This window comes from Rhinatrema bivittatum, chromosome 4, assembly GCF_901001135.1.
Source record: "Rhinatrema bivittatum chromosome 4, aRhiBiv1.1, whole genome shotgun sequence".
NCBI classification, from domain to species: domain Eukaryota; kingdom Metazoa; phylum Chordata; class Amphibia; order Gymnophiona; family Rhinatrematidae; genus Rhinatrema; species Rhinatrema bivittatum.
Genome location: NC_042618.1, coordinates 4,796,594 through 4,815,472, shown reverse-complemented (window position 1 = coordinate 4,815,472; position 18,879 = coordinate 4,796,594). Strand labels below are relative to the sequence as shown.

General features: G+C 43.6%; 1 protein-coding gene across 17 annotated transcripts in view; it reads right to left on the bottom strand.

Moving 5' to 3' along the window:
* NRXN3 (neurexin 3) overlaps window positions 1-18,879 on the bottom strand; it is a 2,187,333-nt gene that overhangs the window by 255,318 nt on the left and 1,913,136 nt on the right. The window lies entirely within an intron of this gene.

The following is an 18,879-nucleotide window of genomic DNA, read 5'->3' as shown; positions in this document are numbered from 1 at the left end:
CGTGTGACTGAGCATTTGTGAGAGGGAGTATGAGTGAGATGTGTGTGTGAGAGAGATTGAGCATTTGAAAGAAGGGGAGTGAGTGAGCATGTGGAAAAAAGAATGTGTGTGTGATTGAGCATCTGTGAGAGTGTGAACAAGTTTGTGTGAAAGAGAAAGGGCGTGTGTGTGTGTGTATATGATTGCGCATGTGTAATAGAATGTGTGTGTATGTAAGCATGTGTGAGTGAGTGTGAGTGAGCATATGTGGAAGAGAACATGTGTTTGTGTGTGACTGAGCATGTATGAAAGGAAGTTTGTGAGAGCATGTGTGAAAAAGAAAGAGCGTGTGTATGATTATGTGTGTGACAGAGTATGAGTAAACATGTGAAAGTGAGTATGAGCAAGCATTTATGAAAGAGAGAACTTTGTGTGTGTGTGTGATTGAACATATATGAGAGGAAGCATGAGTGAGCCTGCGTGAAAGAGCATGTGTGAATGAGCATTTGTGTGTGAGCATGTGTGAGAGTATGTGAAAAAGAGCATGTGTGAATGAGCATTTGTGTGTGTGATTGAGCATCTGTGAGACAGTGTGAATGAGTTTGTGTGAAAGAGAAAGGGCATATGTGTGTGTATGTTATTGAGCATGTGTGATAGAATGTGTATGTAAGCATATGTGAGGGAATGTGAGTGAGCATGTGTGAAAGAGAGAGAGAGCGTGTGTGACTGAGCTTGTGCAAAAGAGAGAGAGCATGTGTGTGAGTATGTATGTAAGAGCATGTGTGAAAGAAAATGTGTGTGTATGATTGAACATGTGAGAGGGAGTGTAAGCAAGCATGTGTAAACGTGTGTGTGTGTGACTAAGCCTGTGTGAAAGTGACTGTGAGTGAGCATGGTAAAAGAGAAGGCATGTGTGTGAGTGATTGAGCATGTGTGAGAGAGGGAGTGTGAGTGTGTCTGACAATGTGAGAGTGAGAGAGCATACATTTGTGTGTGTATATAATATAGAAAGTAAAACGTTTGCATACAATGACCCCCCCTCTCCTACCTCCCACTAATCACGACAATCTCAGGGCAACTGGAAATCAAAACTTCCTGGATATGGATAGTGGGAGGTTTTTTTAAATCCTTATTAGTTTAATTATTGGGTGTTATTTAATGGGTCTGCTGTTTTGAAATATTTTATTGGTGTTTGGAAATTTAAAAAAATGTTTTTCAGAGTTGGATGCTCCCTGTCTCTTCTCTACCCTCCCGCCCGCTCCTACCTACTCTCTACCTCTGCCCTCCTATCTCGCTCTGCCCTGCCGCTCACTAACCTTTATTTCTTCCTTTTTGTTCCCTCTGCCTGCTTTTTTTCTCCTGCAGCCCGGCGCTGGAACGTGAAGCCCGAGGAACCCGGAAGACCAACGAGCTCCTCCCCCTTGGCTGACGCTGCTGACGTCACAGACGCCGGAAGCGCGGCCAAGAGGGGGGCTTTAAATCGCAAGAAGGACCAGAGGCAGAGTGTGTCCTTCGACTGGACGACCTGCCTGAGTGAAGATCGAAAGGCTCCCTGTCTCTTCTCTACCCTCCCGCCCGCTCCTACCTACCTCTGCCCTCCTATCTCGCTCTGCCCTGCCGCTCACTAACCTTTATTTCTTCCTTTTTGTTCCCTCTGCCTGCTTTTTTTCTTTTTTTCTCCTGCAGCCCAGCGCTGGAACGCGAAGCCCGAGGAACCCGGAAGACCAACGAGCTCCTCCCCCTTGGCTGACGCTGCTGACGTCACAGATGCCGGAAGCGCAGCCAAGAGGGGGGATTTAAATCGCAAGAAGGACCAGAGGCGCCGCGCGCCAGCGTCGCACTCTGAAGGGGCGCAACAAAGGGGCATGCCCCTTTGTTCGCCCCTTCGCACACTCCAAAGAATCCAAGATCAACTGTCCAATCTACACAACAAAAACAGCCAAACTGAAACATGGAAAAGGAAGGAGAAGTCTCGAGTAAGCATCCAATATCAGTCTGCCTGAAAAAAGGTAAATATGACAAGAATTACATAGAGATCAGAACTAAATACAGTACAAAAGATGCACAGAAAACATTTAAAAATAACAACCTAGTAGAGATAACAAGAACCACCAAATCAAACAACACAACTCTAAACAACCTACTAATGTTAATGTTTTTCTTAGTAAATGCACAATCAATCACAAAAAAATTCCCAATCATTTCAGACTTACTATATGACAATAAACCCAACTTTGTTGCAATAACAGAATCATGGTTAAAGAAATCTGATGTAGTCTTAAAAAATAAAATAGTACACAGAAATTATGAAGTCTTCTCAGTCCCCATAATAAATAAGCGCAGGGGGGCCTCCTACTGATTATCGAAAAAGCTTTTCAATGTAAACTAATCCCAATAACACCACCGCAATATCATGAAATTGCCATCTTCAATACCAACAATATACAAATATGCCTCATATACTGCCCTCCTAGCTTATTAGAGCTAAATATTTCACCGCTAATCAAGTTTCTTACAACACATCTAAAGATCTCTAAACCTACCATAGTGCTAGGCGATTTTAATCTCCACATGGACATCTATCCCCTATCTAACACATGCCAAACACTAATGGATACCATGACAGCATTGGGTTTCTCACTAATCACTGACAAATCAACACACAGAGCCAGACACTCTCTTGATCTAACATTCATAAACAACAACTGCTTAGAACACCTAGCAACTAGTTACACCCAAATTCCTTGGTCTGACCACCTCCTTATTCAGTCCAATATCAAGATTCTCAATCCTCAGACCATACAAAATCATAATCCCGTAGAATTTAAATATCAACCACCTTATAACACTGATGAATTAAAGGACAAATTAGAGGAAGAACTAACAGATATAATACTTAAAGATTGTTGCTCAGCTACGGAACTCTGGTTAGACTCAGCCAAAAGATAGCCGATGAAATAAACCCCATCAAATCAATACATATCAAAGAAACAAAACAAAATAACCCCTAGCATAATGTAAAAATAAAAGAGGCAAAAAGAAAGTTCAGAAAATTAGAAAAAGGCTGGAGAAAACAAAAAACAACCAAAAATCTAACCAATTTCAGGAAACATCTAGCTCTCTACAAACAACTAATCCTTAATGCTAAAAAAGAATACTATAGCAATAAAATAGAAAAGTTTGTCAACAACCCAAGAACCTTATTCTCCACAGTAACAAATCTCACAAACGACAAGCAAGAATCACCTCAAAGTCTTCCTGAAACAAAATGTAATGATATAGCCACATTTTTTAGTGACAAAATTTCAAACTAAAGAAACAAACTCCCCCCAAAACACCAAACAAGCAATCATAATGCACAAATGAGATGTTAACCCATGGTCCTCTTTTATAGAAATATCAGAACTAGAAGTAGAAACAATGATAAAAAATATAAACCCAGCTCCACACAAAATCGACCCAATACCAATAGCTGAGATAAAAAAGATTACCAATGTAGTATCCCCAACTTTAGCTAATATCATAAACCTATCCCTAACAGAAGGAATAATGCCAGATATACTGAAAGGGGCAATCATAAAACCAATCATCAAAAAGAAAAACAGTGACCCACTAATCCTCAATAACTACCGCCCAGTCTCAAACATCCTCTTAATAGCTAAATTAATAGAGAAAACAGTACAGAAACAACTAGCTGAACACCTAGACAATAATAGCATACTATACCCTTCACAACACGGCTTCCGAAAACACTACAGCACTGAGACATTACTTCTCTCACTAACAGACAACATCTTAAGAGGTTTTGATAACAGTAAACACTACATCCTTATAATGTTAGACTTATCCTCAGCCTTTGATACAATAAACCACAAAATACTACTAAAAAGACTTGAAGAAATTGGATTATGTGACAAAACAATAAATTGGTTCATATCCTACCTCAACAATAGGTTCTTTCAAGTCCAGATAAAAAATGTATTATCAGAAAAAGTTAAACTTGAGACAGGAGTACCTCAGGGTTCGGCCCTGTCTGCTACCCTCTTTAACATATATATGCTGCCCTTATGCCATCTGCTGGCAGGCCTGGGGATCATACATTACATTTACGCAGACGACATTCAATTAATTCTACCAATAGATGACACAATTGAAAAAACACTAAATCTAGCAAACATGTACTTAGACATAATAAAACAACTACTAGACCAAATGGAACTAGTTATTAACATTGACAAAACTGAATTCCTACACCTAGAGCGAAAACATACTGAAATCATTCAAACCCCAATAACATTAAGAAATAACCAGAAAACTGATCTAGCTGAAAAAGTAAGGAATCTTAGAGTAATAATGGACCCAGAAATCAACCTGAAACAACACATATCTATAAAAGTAAGGGAAGGCTACGCAAAACTTATGATCAGAGATGAAAACCATTACTCACACCTGCCCACTTCAGAACAGTATTGCAAACACTTTTTTTTTCCCGCACCGACTACTACAATGCACTCTTACTAGGACTCCCAAACACATCAATAAGACTGCTCCAAATACTTCAAAATACTGCAGCCAGAATACTGACAGGAAAAAGGAGGAGGGACCATATAACAAACTCTAGCAGACTTACATTGGCTGCCCATCGAATACAGGATAAAATACAAAGCCTTATGTACCATACATAAACTAATATATGATAAAGAAGCAGACTGGCTAAACACAGCTTTACGAGTACACGTCCCACAAAGAAACCATCGCTCAGCAAACAAAGCACTTCTAACAATTCCCTCAGTAAGGACAGCAAAACTATCACAAGTAAGAGAAAGGGCCTTATCATTGGCGGGGCCCATACTATGGAACACAGTGCCTCCTGAGATCAGATTACAGAATAATCTCAAAACTTTTAAGAAAAATTTAAAAACATGGCTCTTTAAACAAGCCTTTTCCTAAAGAGACAGGAGGATAGAGAAAGCACAGAGACATGCAGAAGAGAATGAACACAACACTACTATCATAAAGTACATGATATTATTTTATTCAATTTTACAACTAAAAAGTAAAACTTCAAACAAAGAGTAACATAATAGTACACCCGGGCAAGACCAACATTACTCAAATATTGATTTTATTTATGAAATTGTAACCGAACTTTATTGGCACCTGTTAGAATGTATGATAATCCACACTTACCTACCTTATTTTATGTGCCTATTTGTAAACCGTTGCAATGGTATATAACTTAGCGACGGTATAGAAAAGATTTTAAATAAATAAATAAATAAATAAATAAATAAATAAAATATTCAGCAGCTGTTTTGAAATATTTATTCTTTTTATTAGTATGGTTTCACTATTATGACTAATTTGTTCTATTTCTTGATTTAATTGTTTTATGAGGAATGGTGATGTTTCTGTTTCTCCAGTGTTGCTCTGCATGTAGAGTCTGGCTTGTTGCAGTTAATAGTTCAGCTTTTGGCTATACATTTCTAGTTATACTTTATGGTTTCTTTATTCTGTGTTAGGTGAGGGTCTAGCCATGTTCTGCATTTGTGACTGAGGTGAGGCATTCTGTTAGCGTTCTGTGTAGGGATCTAGGTTCTGTGTAGCCTATCTATAGCAGCCTATCTGGTTTTGTTTTCCAAACAGGAGGTGTATTGGTGTTATAGGGCCTGCTGTAATATTTGCAGCATTGCCTTTTCATGGGCAGGGTTGTTGGCAGCCAGAGCTGATTTGGTATGGGAAATTTATTATATTGAAACTGTAACTCAGTTTACTGAAGGCTTTCTGAGGGCCAAGCCCATGTCAAATGCAATTTACAATAGGGCCTAACACCATAGGGGCTCCAAATGTCTCTTTTGGTACCACAACAGTGCATGCAAGTATAATAAACCTGGTGTAAGTGAAACTTTTACCTCAGAAAACTGAACTTTAAATGGTCTTTTCCGTGTAAAATCTGCTAAACATGCATACATTTAATTTGGGGGTTGCGAGGCTGTAGGGTTCACCTAGGGCACTGTACACACTTTATGGTATCCCACTTAGCCCAGCTCCGCACAGCTGTTGGAGAGGCTGACTGAAAGAGAGCCAGACCTCTTTCTCTTTCTGATTCAGCTGCCAGAACTCAGAAGCTCATTCTCAGGGGGAGGGAGCATGTCATACCACAACTCAAGCTGCTCTCTAGTGTCTCAGCGATGACCAAGCATCCAACATCTCTTGCACTACCAAAAATGACAGGAGGCGGGTGGCACCTTTTAGACTAACTGTGAAGGAGGGGGCTTACTCTGATGCCTGGACCACCTTAAATCCCCACAGAGGGAGAGCGCTCTGTGGGCGATGGGACCCAGCTGTGGGGGTTAAGAGCCAGAGCCCAGCTGGGGTCAGCAGACCAGGCAGCTCCTTTATACATTATCTGACCTATGGTGAATCCTCTCTGTGCGTGGGGATTGTTACTGTGATTAATGCTGAAGGGAAGCAGAGATGCTGTGATTTCATGTGCACTGTACAAACTCAAAAGAGCCTTGACCACCCATTTACCATGCCACACTAACCAGTTTATCGAGTCACCAGCTTCCAAGTCAGAGCCTACTTCCTCAGATGTACAGTCCCTCTGAATATCTTGCTCTACCAGGCACTGAACAGCCTACCACATGCAATATTTGTATAATTCCTTCTAAATATCCATCCAGTACTTGCCTTGTACTGAAAAAGAGGCTAGCAGCTTTTTTTAAATCATAAAAAAATGTATTTTACTAGGAATTCACTACCCATGTTCTTCTTTACCAAATAATTCCATGCACATTGAGATATATGTATATGGTCCTTATAGAGGTCCATATTCAGCCGCTGAGCCGCTCGGCTAGTTAACAGGATAAACCTATCTGCACTGCACCACTAAATATATCCAGCTATCTTAAAGTTAGCCAGATACCTTTATCTGGCTAACTTTAGGGGAAGTGCATGGGCTGACCAGAGATAGCCAGATAACTTATCCAACTAACTCAGCTCTTCCCAGTTACATCCCAAGAATGCCCCTGACTTATCCAGACACATTTTAGCTGACTAAAATATTATCCGGCTAGAATTATCTGACTAAATGCTTCTGAATATGGACCTCATAAAGACCAACCCAAGCACACGCAGATGGTTATGGTTATGAAAATCAATTATAACAGATGTACAAGCATGCAGAGAATGGGTAGACACTGAGCACCCGAGTACATCTGTTATAACAGACTTTAAACTGATATGTGTCAAAAATGGATGCCATATACACTTCAGCAACAACCACAGTCTGAACTAGAGAAGGTCATCAAGAGCCACAGCATAACCTAGAGAAGATGAGCAGCAATCATAGCCCAACCTACAAATGGCCAGCAATATCCATAGCACATCCAATAATAAGTAATGAACATAGCAAGACTTAGGAAAAAAAATCAGTAAATATTACAGCACAACTGCAGAAATCCATTAATAACTAGAACACAATCAAAGAAAACCATCAATAATTACAGCACAACCTACAGAGGACCAGCAATAACCACAGCCCTACCAGAAGAGATCATCAATCTCCAGCCTTTTCAGAGCTCTCACTGCCTCCTGGAAGACCTGCCTACATCATCAGCCGGCCACCTCTACTAATCTGCAGCCAGACGCCAGAGGCAGCTTGCCAAAGGAGGGAGCAAAAGGTGTTGCCCCTGGCATGCCTGTCCGGGGGCTACAGAGCAGGCCGGTTACCCTGTCTCTAACTGTTCAGTACAGTCATGAGAGGCTTGTTTTTTTAATGTTCTGTTTCCAAATATCTGTCCATCATGTGCTATGCTAGGGTTTTAGGTACTGCTCAGCAACCTGTCCGTTATCCTCGGGCAGAAGCAGCCTTGTGGCCTATCGAAGCTGCAGTTAAAATCTGCCCCCCTCTGGGTTTAGATGTTTCTTTTCCCCAGTTAGATCCCATGTAACTATTAAGGGCTCCCCGTGAAAGGATTGGTTATATAAACAATTGCTCAGTCCAAATTAAATGTCCTATGATCCTTGCCCTTATTGTCGATCAACAATTGGTCATATTTTGCATCACTGAATCATGGCATTCATAAGAACATAAGAAATTGCCATGCTGGGTCAGACCAAGGGTCCATCAAGCCCAGCCATGCTGATACTAACTCAATTGTGTCCTCTGGGTTGTTTTTGAGGGGCAATCCTGGATAGTCAGCGAGGGGGCTGGCGTGTCCTTGAAACTGTTGAATTGGAGTGATCATTTCCTCCCTCGTCTTTAGATCTAGTACAGCTTGTCGAGGGTCTTTTGTTTAGGACACCTGCTTGGGTTTCTTTGGTATAATCGACCCCAAGGGACTTTAGCTTAGACTATTTACCATAAGCTGAATCCTTTTTCTTGTCTCCGTTTGGTCATCTTTGGTGATTCCAACCATGGGCATGGTTCAAGTGCTTAACCCCCTCCTCCCCCACTACTCATGAGGCTGGCCGCATTCTTGATTTCGTTTTGCATCACAATCTCCCTGCCTATGCAGACCGCATCAAAACTGTGATGGGCCGGCCTGTTCCCTGGTCTACCCGTTCATTTATGTCCTTTGATGTGAGAATTAGTTCTCCCAACGTCTCCATGTCAGTAGCAACCTCAGAGTAAATATGTTAGCAGCTAGGTCCTATTGGATTTAAACTAAGCTTCTAACCAACGGAGCACCAGAATCAGTTAACGTTTTGATTTCCCACTGCAGTTTGATAGTATCACAGACTTTTGATGTAGTTGTACCTCCGAAATGGTTTCTTTAGGGAAGCCTAAGCACAGGGTTTCTTGGTTTTCACAGAATCTGGTTTTAAAGAAGAGGAAAGCTTGAATAGATGAGCACCACTGGCAGAAGTCTTGTCAGCCACGTGATAAAGAGGAGGATTAATTCAAACTGCAATCGTATAGATTCCTGTTTAAGCTGGCCAGAAAACATTATTATACCAAAATGTTGCAGAATGTGTTTTACCACTCCTAAGAGTTATTCCGAACCACCAGGAGGTTGTTAAAGAATTTCATTACCTGTGATGATTCTGTAAATTATTTTCCATCCAAAGTTGTTAGTCTCCCATCTCTTTTAAAGTTGTCAGTTACTATGAGTAAGATATGAGGCACACAAATATCTGAGATGAACCCCAAAGGATAAATAAATGTTAAAGGAGGACAAAAGACTTCATAAACCAGCAACGGCAAAGAATTGCCTAAAGCAGTCGGGCTTCTTAATCATGAGTTTTTAAAAAAAGTGAACAGTGTCCTCAAAATAATGCAAAAGTGCACCACACAACTTGACTTTTGTAAGTCTGCAATTTCCTTCTGTGCTTTAAATCAAACTTTATGTATGAAATCGTTCTTCTGACGATGTAAAAACCATGAGTGGCCAAAATGCTTCAGTAGGGACTACACATGTTTGGTCCAATTTTCACTTCCTCTCATCTGCAGATATTCCAAAATGAGTTTCTCAATTAAAATCAGTTAAATGCTTGTTGGATCCATGCCCTTTTGGATCATCTGCTTTCTTCATGACATATTTTGAGCCGTTAGCTCACATTATTTACTTATTTATTTTCGAGTTGCCTGGTGCCAAGCTCTACGTGACATATATTAATAAAATACTCATAAATCACTAAAAACAGACAAACAAAACAGTAAAAAAAACCTCAAAAAACCAAAGACATCAGATCAGCATGTTTTGATGACAAAACTAAACAATCTTAAAGGAAAGCTTTCTCCAGGAAGGGAGATCCAGAAAGTGGCTATTGACAATACCTGCATACGATTTTCTGCCAAGCATGCCATACGTATGAACGGGATACCCAGGAGGCTTCTTTGGAACTAACGTGGAGATGGCGGATGGCTATAAATTTATACCACATAATTAGCCCAGGGCAATGAATCGAGGCTCAGCAACTTGTGTACCAGCAATGTCATTTTAAATTTCACATGCCAGATCACAAGGAGCCAATCTGGGCCAGCAAGAAGAGGAGTAATACGATCCCCAATTCCTCACCCTGAGATTAGCCTAGCAGTGGCATTCTGTAGCACCCGAAACGAATGAGGACGAGATTCTGGAAGCCCTATGTACATGTAGTTGCAATAATTGATCATGAACAGAATAAATCATGGACGACGTTACGAAACAGCTGGACTGAGCAGGGGTTTAGGACCCATAGCATCTGTAGCTTGAAAAATCCAGCTTTAATAACTGACGTAATGTGAAACTGAAAATGCGACAGCGTCAATTAATATATCAAGACTCTTCACATGAGCTACCACTATTAATGTCCTTTTATCAAAGGCCAGTGACAAAGGGCATGGGATGGAAACTCTATGAGATAATCCTAGCACTTTGGTCTTTGCCAGGTTTTATGACTAAATGGTTGTGAGTTAGCTACCATGTGATCGTAGAGATGCAGATCTCCATGGACACTGTCTCAGCCCACAATAGTAACACAGGAACCAGAAAGTGGATGGTTCACTGAAGGAAGGAGTGATAACAGAAGATTCAAAAGGGGTTACCGTATGACCAGTGCTAAAACATTCAGTTAAGTCTCCCTGGAGATGATGACTTATCGACCAATCTCTAACCTAGCTTCATTAGCTAATCAGATTGAGAAATGGGCTTTCCAGCAGTTGGAGGACTTCCTGCAGGAACACAACATTCTTGATCCTTTCCACTGCAGATTTTGCAGGGACTATGGGACCAAAACGCTGATGGTGTCTTTATTAGACATGCTATGTCATGATCTGGTGGACAGTCTATGCTTTTAGTTTTCTTAGATATTTCTGCTGCCTTTGACACTATATGTCACCAAATCATGATCGACTGACTATGGTTAATTGGTCTGGATAACGTAGTGCTCACTTGGTTTATGTCATTTCTTCCTGATATAAAGCAATAGTTAAGGATTGGGAACGAGGGCTGCTCTGAAAGCCCCTAGGCTCTGGTCACTGCATCTCAAGAAAGATATAGTTGCGATGGAGAAGGTACAGTGAAGGGTGTCCAAAATGATAAAGAGGATGGAACAGCTCCCCTATGAGGAAAGACTAAAGAGATTAGGGCTGTTCAGCTTAGAGAAGAGAAGGCTGAGGGGATAGAGGTCTTTAAAGTCATGAGAGATCTAAAATTGGTAAATGTGAATCGTTTATTTACTCTTTTAGATAACAGTAGGACTAGGGGGCACTCCATGAAGTTAGCATGTAGCACATTTAAAACTAATCGGAGAAAGTTCTTCTTCACTCAACGCACAATTAAACTCTGGAATTTGTTGCCAGGGGATGTGGTTAGTGCAGTTAGTGTTGCTGGTTTAAAAAAAGGATTGGATAAGTTCTTGGAGGAGAAGTCCATTACCTGCTATTAATCAAGTTGACTTAGAAAATAGCCACGGTAACATGGAATAGACTTAGTTTTTGGATACTTGTCAGGTACTTGTAGCCTGAATTGGACACCGCTGGAAACAGGACGCTGGGCTTGATGGACCCTTGGTCTGACCCAGTATGGCATGTTCTTAAGGGTTGGCATTTCCAGGATTAATATTTATTTGTACCCCTTAGCCAAGCTCCTTTTATCCCTAGGCACGAGTTATAAAATTTATGCTGATGACATCCAGCTATGCCTGCAGAGTGTTTTGGATGTGGCTGTTGCGCCCTTCGGTCGCAGACAGCTGTGACCTCTGCTGCTCACCTCTCTTTTCCCTGCACCAGCGATTCTCAGAGCCATGGCGGTCTCAGCTTGCAAACGCTGCCTTCCTCGGCGTCCCCGGGACGGCGTGGGCGATCCCGTCCGCCATCTTATATCTGGGATTACCTAGGGCATGCGCGTACCAGGCCCTCTCTTATTCACGTCATGGTGGGAACCTCGGGGGTGTCCCCTCGGCATGACGTCACCCGCCAATGTATTTAATCCATCTAGCCTATGCTTCCTACGAGTTAGCAAGAACTTCCTTCCTGCTTATTCCACTCCTCTTGGAGATGCTTCGCTTTGCTACTCTGAACTTGTTCCTGAACTCTTGGACTTAGAATGCCTTAGGTACCCACTCCTCAGGGGCCTTGTCACGTTCTGGCTATCCGTTCCTCGGAGGGCCTTGCTGCCCCAAAAATTTGCCTAGTTCAGCCTTGTGAGTACGCTTCTCGTTTCTACCATCTTGCTGACGGAACCGCCGGTGTACCCCGTGCCACTACCGTGCTCATCCCAGCTACTTTCATCTACACTTCGGAGTGAGTACCGTCATCTACCTTGCTCTGCTGACCTCCTGCACTTCTCTGAACTTGCTGATCCTCAGCGTACCCCACGCTGCAGGCCACTACCAGATCTACCCTGAGAAGTGTGTCATCGGGAGAGGAGTTCCTGGCGTACCCCGCGTGGCGGGCCACTACCAGATCTACCCTGAGAAGTGTGTCATCGGGAGAGGAGTTCCTGGCGTACCCCGCGCTGCAGGCCACTACCAGATCTACCCTGAGAAGTGTGTCATCGGGAGAGGAGTTCCTGGCGTACCCCGCGCGGCGGGCCACTACCAGGGATATCATCATTGAACAATCTTACTACTCTGGACTGTGTCTTTATTCCACTCAGTGGGTATTACCCACGTTCCAGTGTAATAAAGTGTCTTACTTCTGTGTCCGTCTCAGCTGAGGCCACGCCTACTGTAGTGAGTCCCCACAGGGCTCCTCCCTGTGGGTGGAGTCAGCTCTCACTATGATCCAGGGTCCACAACCACACCAGATTATAACAGTGGCTTCTGACACACTTACCAGATACCTTGAGGCAGTAAATAGTCGGATGATGTGCCACAAATTAGTTTTGAACCTCCAAAAATCTGAATTTTTTTTGCATTGGTCGGGCCCTTCCTCTAACCCAAGTGATAACAGAGATTGAGGCTTGTGACTAGGGGATCTGTTTGAATTCTTCTCTAACCTTGAAAGGTCAGTTGCCAAGCCTGCTTTTTACAAACTTAGAATGGTGAGGTGCTTAAAATATATTGTGGATCTGGCTGACTTTCGCACACAGTAAAGCAGTTTCTTGTCTTAAGTACCATCAATTATTGCAATGCTGTACATTTGGGTCTTCCTATATAATTGCTTGGCATATTGCAATTAGTGCAAAATCCATCAATTATTGTAATGCTGTGCATTTGGGTCTTCCTGTATAATTGGTTGGCATATTGCAATTAGTGCAAAATGTGGCAGCTCGATTCGCAACAAATCCAGATCCTGGAATAGGAATACTCCCAAACTGCAGGATTTACACTGGTTACCTGTCACTGCCCTTATTGACATCAATCCATACGGTCATATTAGGGGCTGGTCTTCAGTACATAAGAGAGATTGTCTTCCCACTTGCTGCCAATCATCAGAGAAAGCGCTTCTCACAGCTCGGTCTTTTCACGAGCCTTAGATACAGGATATCCACCTAAAAGCCTTTTCTACCACCAGAGCTGTTTTCTGGAACTTCACAAAGATTCTGATTGAGTTTTACAAAGAAGATCAAACCAAGGGTTATTGATTCCTCAGGCCTTTGAGCTAGAGCCTGGATTTTTTTTCTTTGTCTGTAGGCTTTTCTAGTTATTTGTTTTAGGAAGAATGTAATGTTTGCATTTTTGGTTTATACTTTTATTCTTTTTTTAAGATATTTTATTGTCATTTAAGAACATAAGAACATGCCATACTTGGTCAGACCAAGGGTCCATCAAGCCCAGCATCCTATTTCCAACAGTGGCCAAACCAGGCCATAAGAACCTGGCAATTACCCAAACACTAAGAAGATCCCATGCTACTGATGCAATTAATAGCAGTGGCTATTCCCTAAGTAAACTGATTTATAGCATCCCCTTTATCATTTTGGTCGCCCTTCTCTGTACCTTCTCTATCGCAATTATATCTTTTTTGAGATGCGGTGACGAGAATTGTACACAGTATTCAAGGTGCGGTCTCACCATGGAGCGATACAGAGGCATTATGACATTTTCTGTTTTATTCTCCATTCCCCTTCCTAATAATTCCTAACATTCTGTTTGCTTTCATGACCGCTGCTGCACACTGAGTCAAGAACTTTGACTTTTCTCCAGGATGATGCCTAGATCCCTTTCCTAAGTGTAACTCTGCATTGTGTAGCTATAATCGGGTTGCTCTTCCCATCATACACCACTTTGCCCTTGTCCATATTACTTTACATCTGCCATTTGGATTCCCAATCTCCCAGTCTGGCAAGTTCCTCTTGCGATCAGCTTGTGTTGTCTGCACATTTGATCATCTCACAATTATGTGTGTTTTACTGTAATCCACTATGGACAGGATAAAGCGCAATAAGAGGTCCTTTTAAATAAATAAACCACATGCGATTTGAAGTGCCGAAAAGTGGAATATAAATCAAACAGGTAAATAAGCTAGAGAAGGCAGCAATAGTCACAGAATAGCCTAAAGAAGGCAGCGGCTGATAGGGGATGCAGCACAATGCAGGGAGCCCAAGCAGAGATATCTGGCACTAGGGTACTCAGCTTCCATACCAACGTGTTGAGAGGGAAATAAAAGGGATGGATTGAAAGAGGTTACAGCGCTGGAAAAGGTAAAGCTTTGAGAAAACATCAGTAGGCGCACTTATCTGGATGAATTTCAGACCTCTGGAAATGTGCTCACATCTTCAGTGCTGCTGGAAACCTGTTTTTTTCCCTTCAAATGCCTTGAGCTTTTTTTTTTCTTCTGCTTTGATAAGAAAACTTTTTTAAATTCATGAGGCTCGATTTGTGGATTTCATCATGAGAGCTGCATAACATCAGGGGTCTTCAGCTGCGCTTCGCCCACTCTTGCTCTGAGCCGTGCGTCTGTGCACAGCAGATGGAGCAAATGACTCTGCCTCGTCCAAAACATTTTCGTCGGTGTGCACGGTGCAATCGTAACTTGAGCATCAGAGGGGGGGCAGAGAGAGGAAGAGGCAATGGAAAGGAAGGAAGAACTGGAGAGAAGGGAGGAGGAGGAGGGAGAGGAGACGGAGGATGGGGAGGGAAGGATCCCTGACGATCAAGTCTGACCATGTGGCACTTATCCTTTCTACAGTGCCACCAGATGTACGCAGCGCAGTACTGACACACATAAGAGACTTCGGCTCTGCGGACCAGGGACTATCTCGTCTTCATCCTCATTGGGAATTGTGAGTGGCTTACGCCAAAGCACTAAGCGATGTATCAAAAGTGAGGTAGGTAATCCCCACCCCAGGGAGCTTACTACTCTACGGTGGGCCCATAAAAGAGTGAGCCGTCTCTTCGGGGCTGGAACCACTCCTGGCTAGCTCTGACATTGCTCTCGTTCCCCCAGCGTCGGGATCCTTTGTCGGTGGAGGAAAGTTTGTTCTTTCAAGGCCCAGAGTGCTAGGGGGTGTCCCTTCGTGCCTTCTTTCTTGTCCCTGGAAGAGGAGCATTTTCCTTTCACTGTGCGTGCTCTGGTGCCACCGAGTTAGCGTTTTTACTGTTGCAGACTCTGATGACGTCTGGCACCATGAGCTTGATCCTCAGCACCACAAATCTCTCTTTGCTCCCAGTCTATCCGTGCAAGGGTTTCCTTCAGCAGGGCCAGGGAAACATCCACCCTCCGGGTCTTGCATAAGTGATGCCCCCAGCTGGACCAGAAAAGCCCCTTTCAAAGCGGGTAAAGAAGTCAATCACAGCCTCTGCATGGAGGCTGCAAAACCTCTCTCCTGATGGGGGAGTTTCTGACCCGCAGGTAGCAGATCTTCAGAAGCCTCTCCTCATGGGACCAAGCACCTCTTGATGGGCAGCAAAACCTCCTCCAAGGTCTTCTTACAGAAGTCTTCCCAAAACTGAGATCAACAGCAGAAGGGGTCGCCATCTTCCGCTGTCCTCGTTGAGGGTGTGGAGAGGCAGATCTTCCCCGGGCCCTGAAGCCAGGAGGTGCCCAGCGTTTCACCAGCCCAAAATATCCTGGGATGCAGAGCCTCCCCACCAGGGAGTGGGCAGAGCACCGACCCAACTCACCGACCTTCAGCAGTGGCCAAAAAGTACGAAAGAGAGAAAAGCTCCCACGGACACCCTCAGCCTCCAATCCCAAGCTGCACTGCCACGTAGCCCCCCCCGGAGAGGGCTGCTTATAAAGCCTCACCGAGGGAGGGGGCTGCATTCTCTAACCTGCACTGAATCAGTGGCCCGGCGCACATATCTAATCTGAAACATTCATCACAACGACATCGAATATTCCATCAGCATGGCGGAAGGATAACTGCAGTCATTCCGCATTAAACTGAACCAGCCTAGCATACGACTTAATAGATCTGAGCCCAGCAAGACACATAAGGTTTAAGGAAGTTTCTGTCATGGTGCCATGGCTGAACCCAAAGACGCACGCCATGACTGGGACATGATGATTAAGGGAAGGACCTAAGTGGCATGGCTGGGACGTCCGGCAGGGATCAGGAATCCAGGCCAGGCAAGCAGCGTTTCCACAGGAAGACTGTTGGACCATCAAAGGTGCATCATGCAAGGACTCCTGAATCCGAGTCCTCGCCCAGTACTGGTCCAGACAGGAGCTTCCAGGTGCAGAAGCAGGCACCAAGTTATCTGGCTCATAGCTGCTGTGGGGCTCTCAGAGTCGGCTGACCCTGCCTGGAGCTCCTGAAACCATGGACTGCTGCAGGCTCACGGCTTTCATGATCTGTTTCATTTCCTTTTCTTTTTTTCCCCAAACTGTTTTCATTGGTATGGCATCAGCATAGATAAGAACAATGAACATTGTAACTGCAACTATTTCTCTCAGCACTTGTTAATGTTCTTATTTAACCATTTATATCTCCTGTTCCACCCCTTGTTAATTGTAAACCGGCATGATACGATCCCTATCGTGAATGCCGGTATAGAAAAACGTGAAATAAATAAATAAATAAATAAATAAACATGGTGCACAAAGAAAGGGATTTTAAAAAAAGCAACAGTCCATAAGCACTGGAAGATAACTGTACAACAATTTTCAGTTTTCTCCCCCTAGTGCTGCCCCCTGAAAGAACTCCATCCAAATCCATTCACACTATCTAACCTCTCTCTTACACCCGACTCGTCCCTTCCCTTAGCGATCCAAGATGTGGTATTACAAGGGCTCTTAAAGAGTTTTCTCTCTCTTCAGGTAGCAGGTAAGGAAACATTTTCCAAGCAGATCTATAGAGGTGGATATTCAAAAGCCATCTAGATGGATAAATGAAAAGTTATCCATCTAAATGGCAAAATGAGGTGTTGTGCTCGGGCATAGACCGCGGTCCTGCTTTGGGCTTCAGTCTATGCCCTAGGCGAGGCCCCGCCATCGCATTACGTTTAAAACGAATGTTATGAATAGGGTTTGATTCATCGGGAGCCCCCTGATTCGTTTTGGGACCTGCTGAAACAAATGAATTGGCCCCATTCGTTGCGTTCTGCGCATTCATTATGAACGAATGCACATCCCTTGCCCACGTTCTTCGCCTCATTTGAACGAACGGCACCATGAAAAGGTATATAGGAGAACCTCTCAGGGCACCTTAAATGACCGGCTCTAGTTATTAAGCCTGGTCCACCTTAAAGGACACCCAGGATGAAATCAAGTTACAGGGCGGTTTTCCCATGGTATCACAGGCACTGAGAATGGCTGATCTCAGGGCACAATTAGAATTTCTCTGTCACAGCTGGAAGTGCGCTAAGGATCCTGTACATGGGCCCTCAACACTGGACAGGATTCTTTCCGATTTGGGCTGAGCTGCCTGTCAGCTGTTATCATCCAGACCCTGTGCAGCCTGGGATTTAGTTAACAAAACACGCCAATGCTTTTTATTCAGCATCTGTTGAGGACTCTTGGAGGGGACATCAATGAACATGAAACTCCAAATGTCATCTCCTGTTTCCCGCCACCGCACTGGGAGATATCAGTGGCATGGCTGTGGTTTAGAGTTGCTGCATGTCTTTGAGCTTCGAGCTGTTTTCCAGAGAATTCAGACTTAGAGCGATGGTGAACAGTTACCCGGCAGTCATGCCGTGGCTCTCGGGTCTGCTGTACGACTTGCACTGGTGGCTCTCCCAGCTGGACAGGAAAGGCCTTTCGCAGCTCGTAAGACATCGCTGTGTGTTTGGGTCTCAGATACAGCTGAGTGCTTAGGACAACTCCTGTGCCAAGCAGATGGAAGCCAGAGCAGAAAGCCACGCAGCAGGGAACATGGCCTCACTATGAATGCTCCAAGTCCGAAGGAACTATTTCATGTTCCTTATTAAAGCTATAACAAAATGGCTGGAAGCCTATATTTGTGTCTGCTGGAGAGAGAGGCAGAATGTGATTGTTAGAGCAGAATTTCTTTAGGGGACAAGATTGCAGAGTGCTGGAGTTATTATACAGAAGGATCACATTATTATTATTATTATACTTTGCAGAGAATATTCTGAAAACTTCTCTTAGTCTTAGCCCAGCCCTAAGAATACAGCAGAGAGCCGAGGAGTCATTGTGGAGATCTGTGACCTATGAGAAGGGTATAACTATACAAGCCAATCTATGAGGGGCTTAGCCACTATTGATCTGACCACCCAAGGCTTAAAGCACTGCAAAGAAGCGTAAAAGGGGGCTGCAATAGGGAGTTTCTGTGTAACATCTGGGGGAATTCTGCACAGCTGTGCAACGCATGACATTGCGGCAGGACAGAAAGGAAAGCAGTGCAAAGGGAACTGAACACACATCTCTCTCTCTTCCATCCTCACCTCCTCCTGAAGCCATCTTGGAGCAGCTGACTTCTTCCTGCGGCTCGTGGTTGTGGGAGCAGGGAGCAGCTCCAAGGGGCCATGATGCATAGGATCTCAGTCTCTCACGTGTACTACTAATGCTCTTCTTAGTACTCACACTGTGCCCAAGAAAAGCCTCGACCTGCAGTCCCT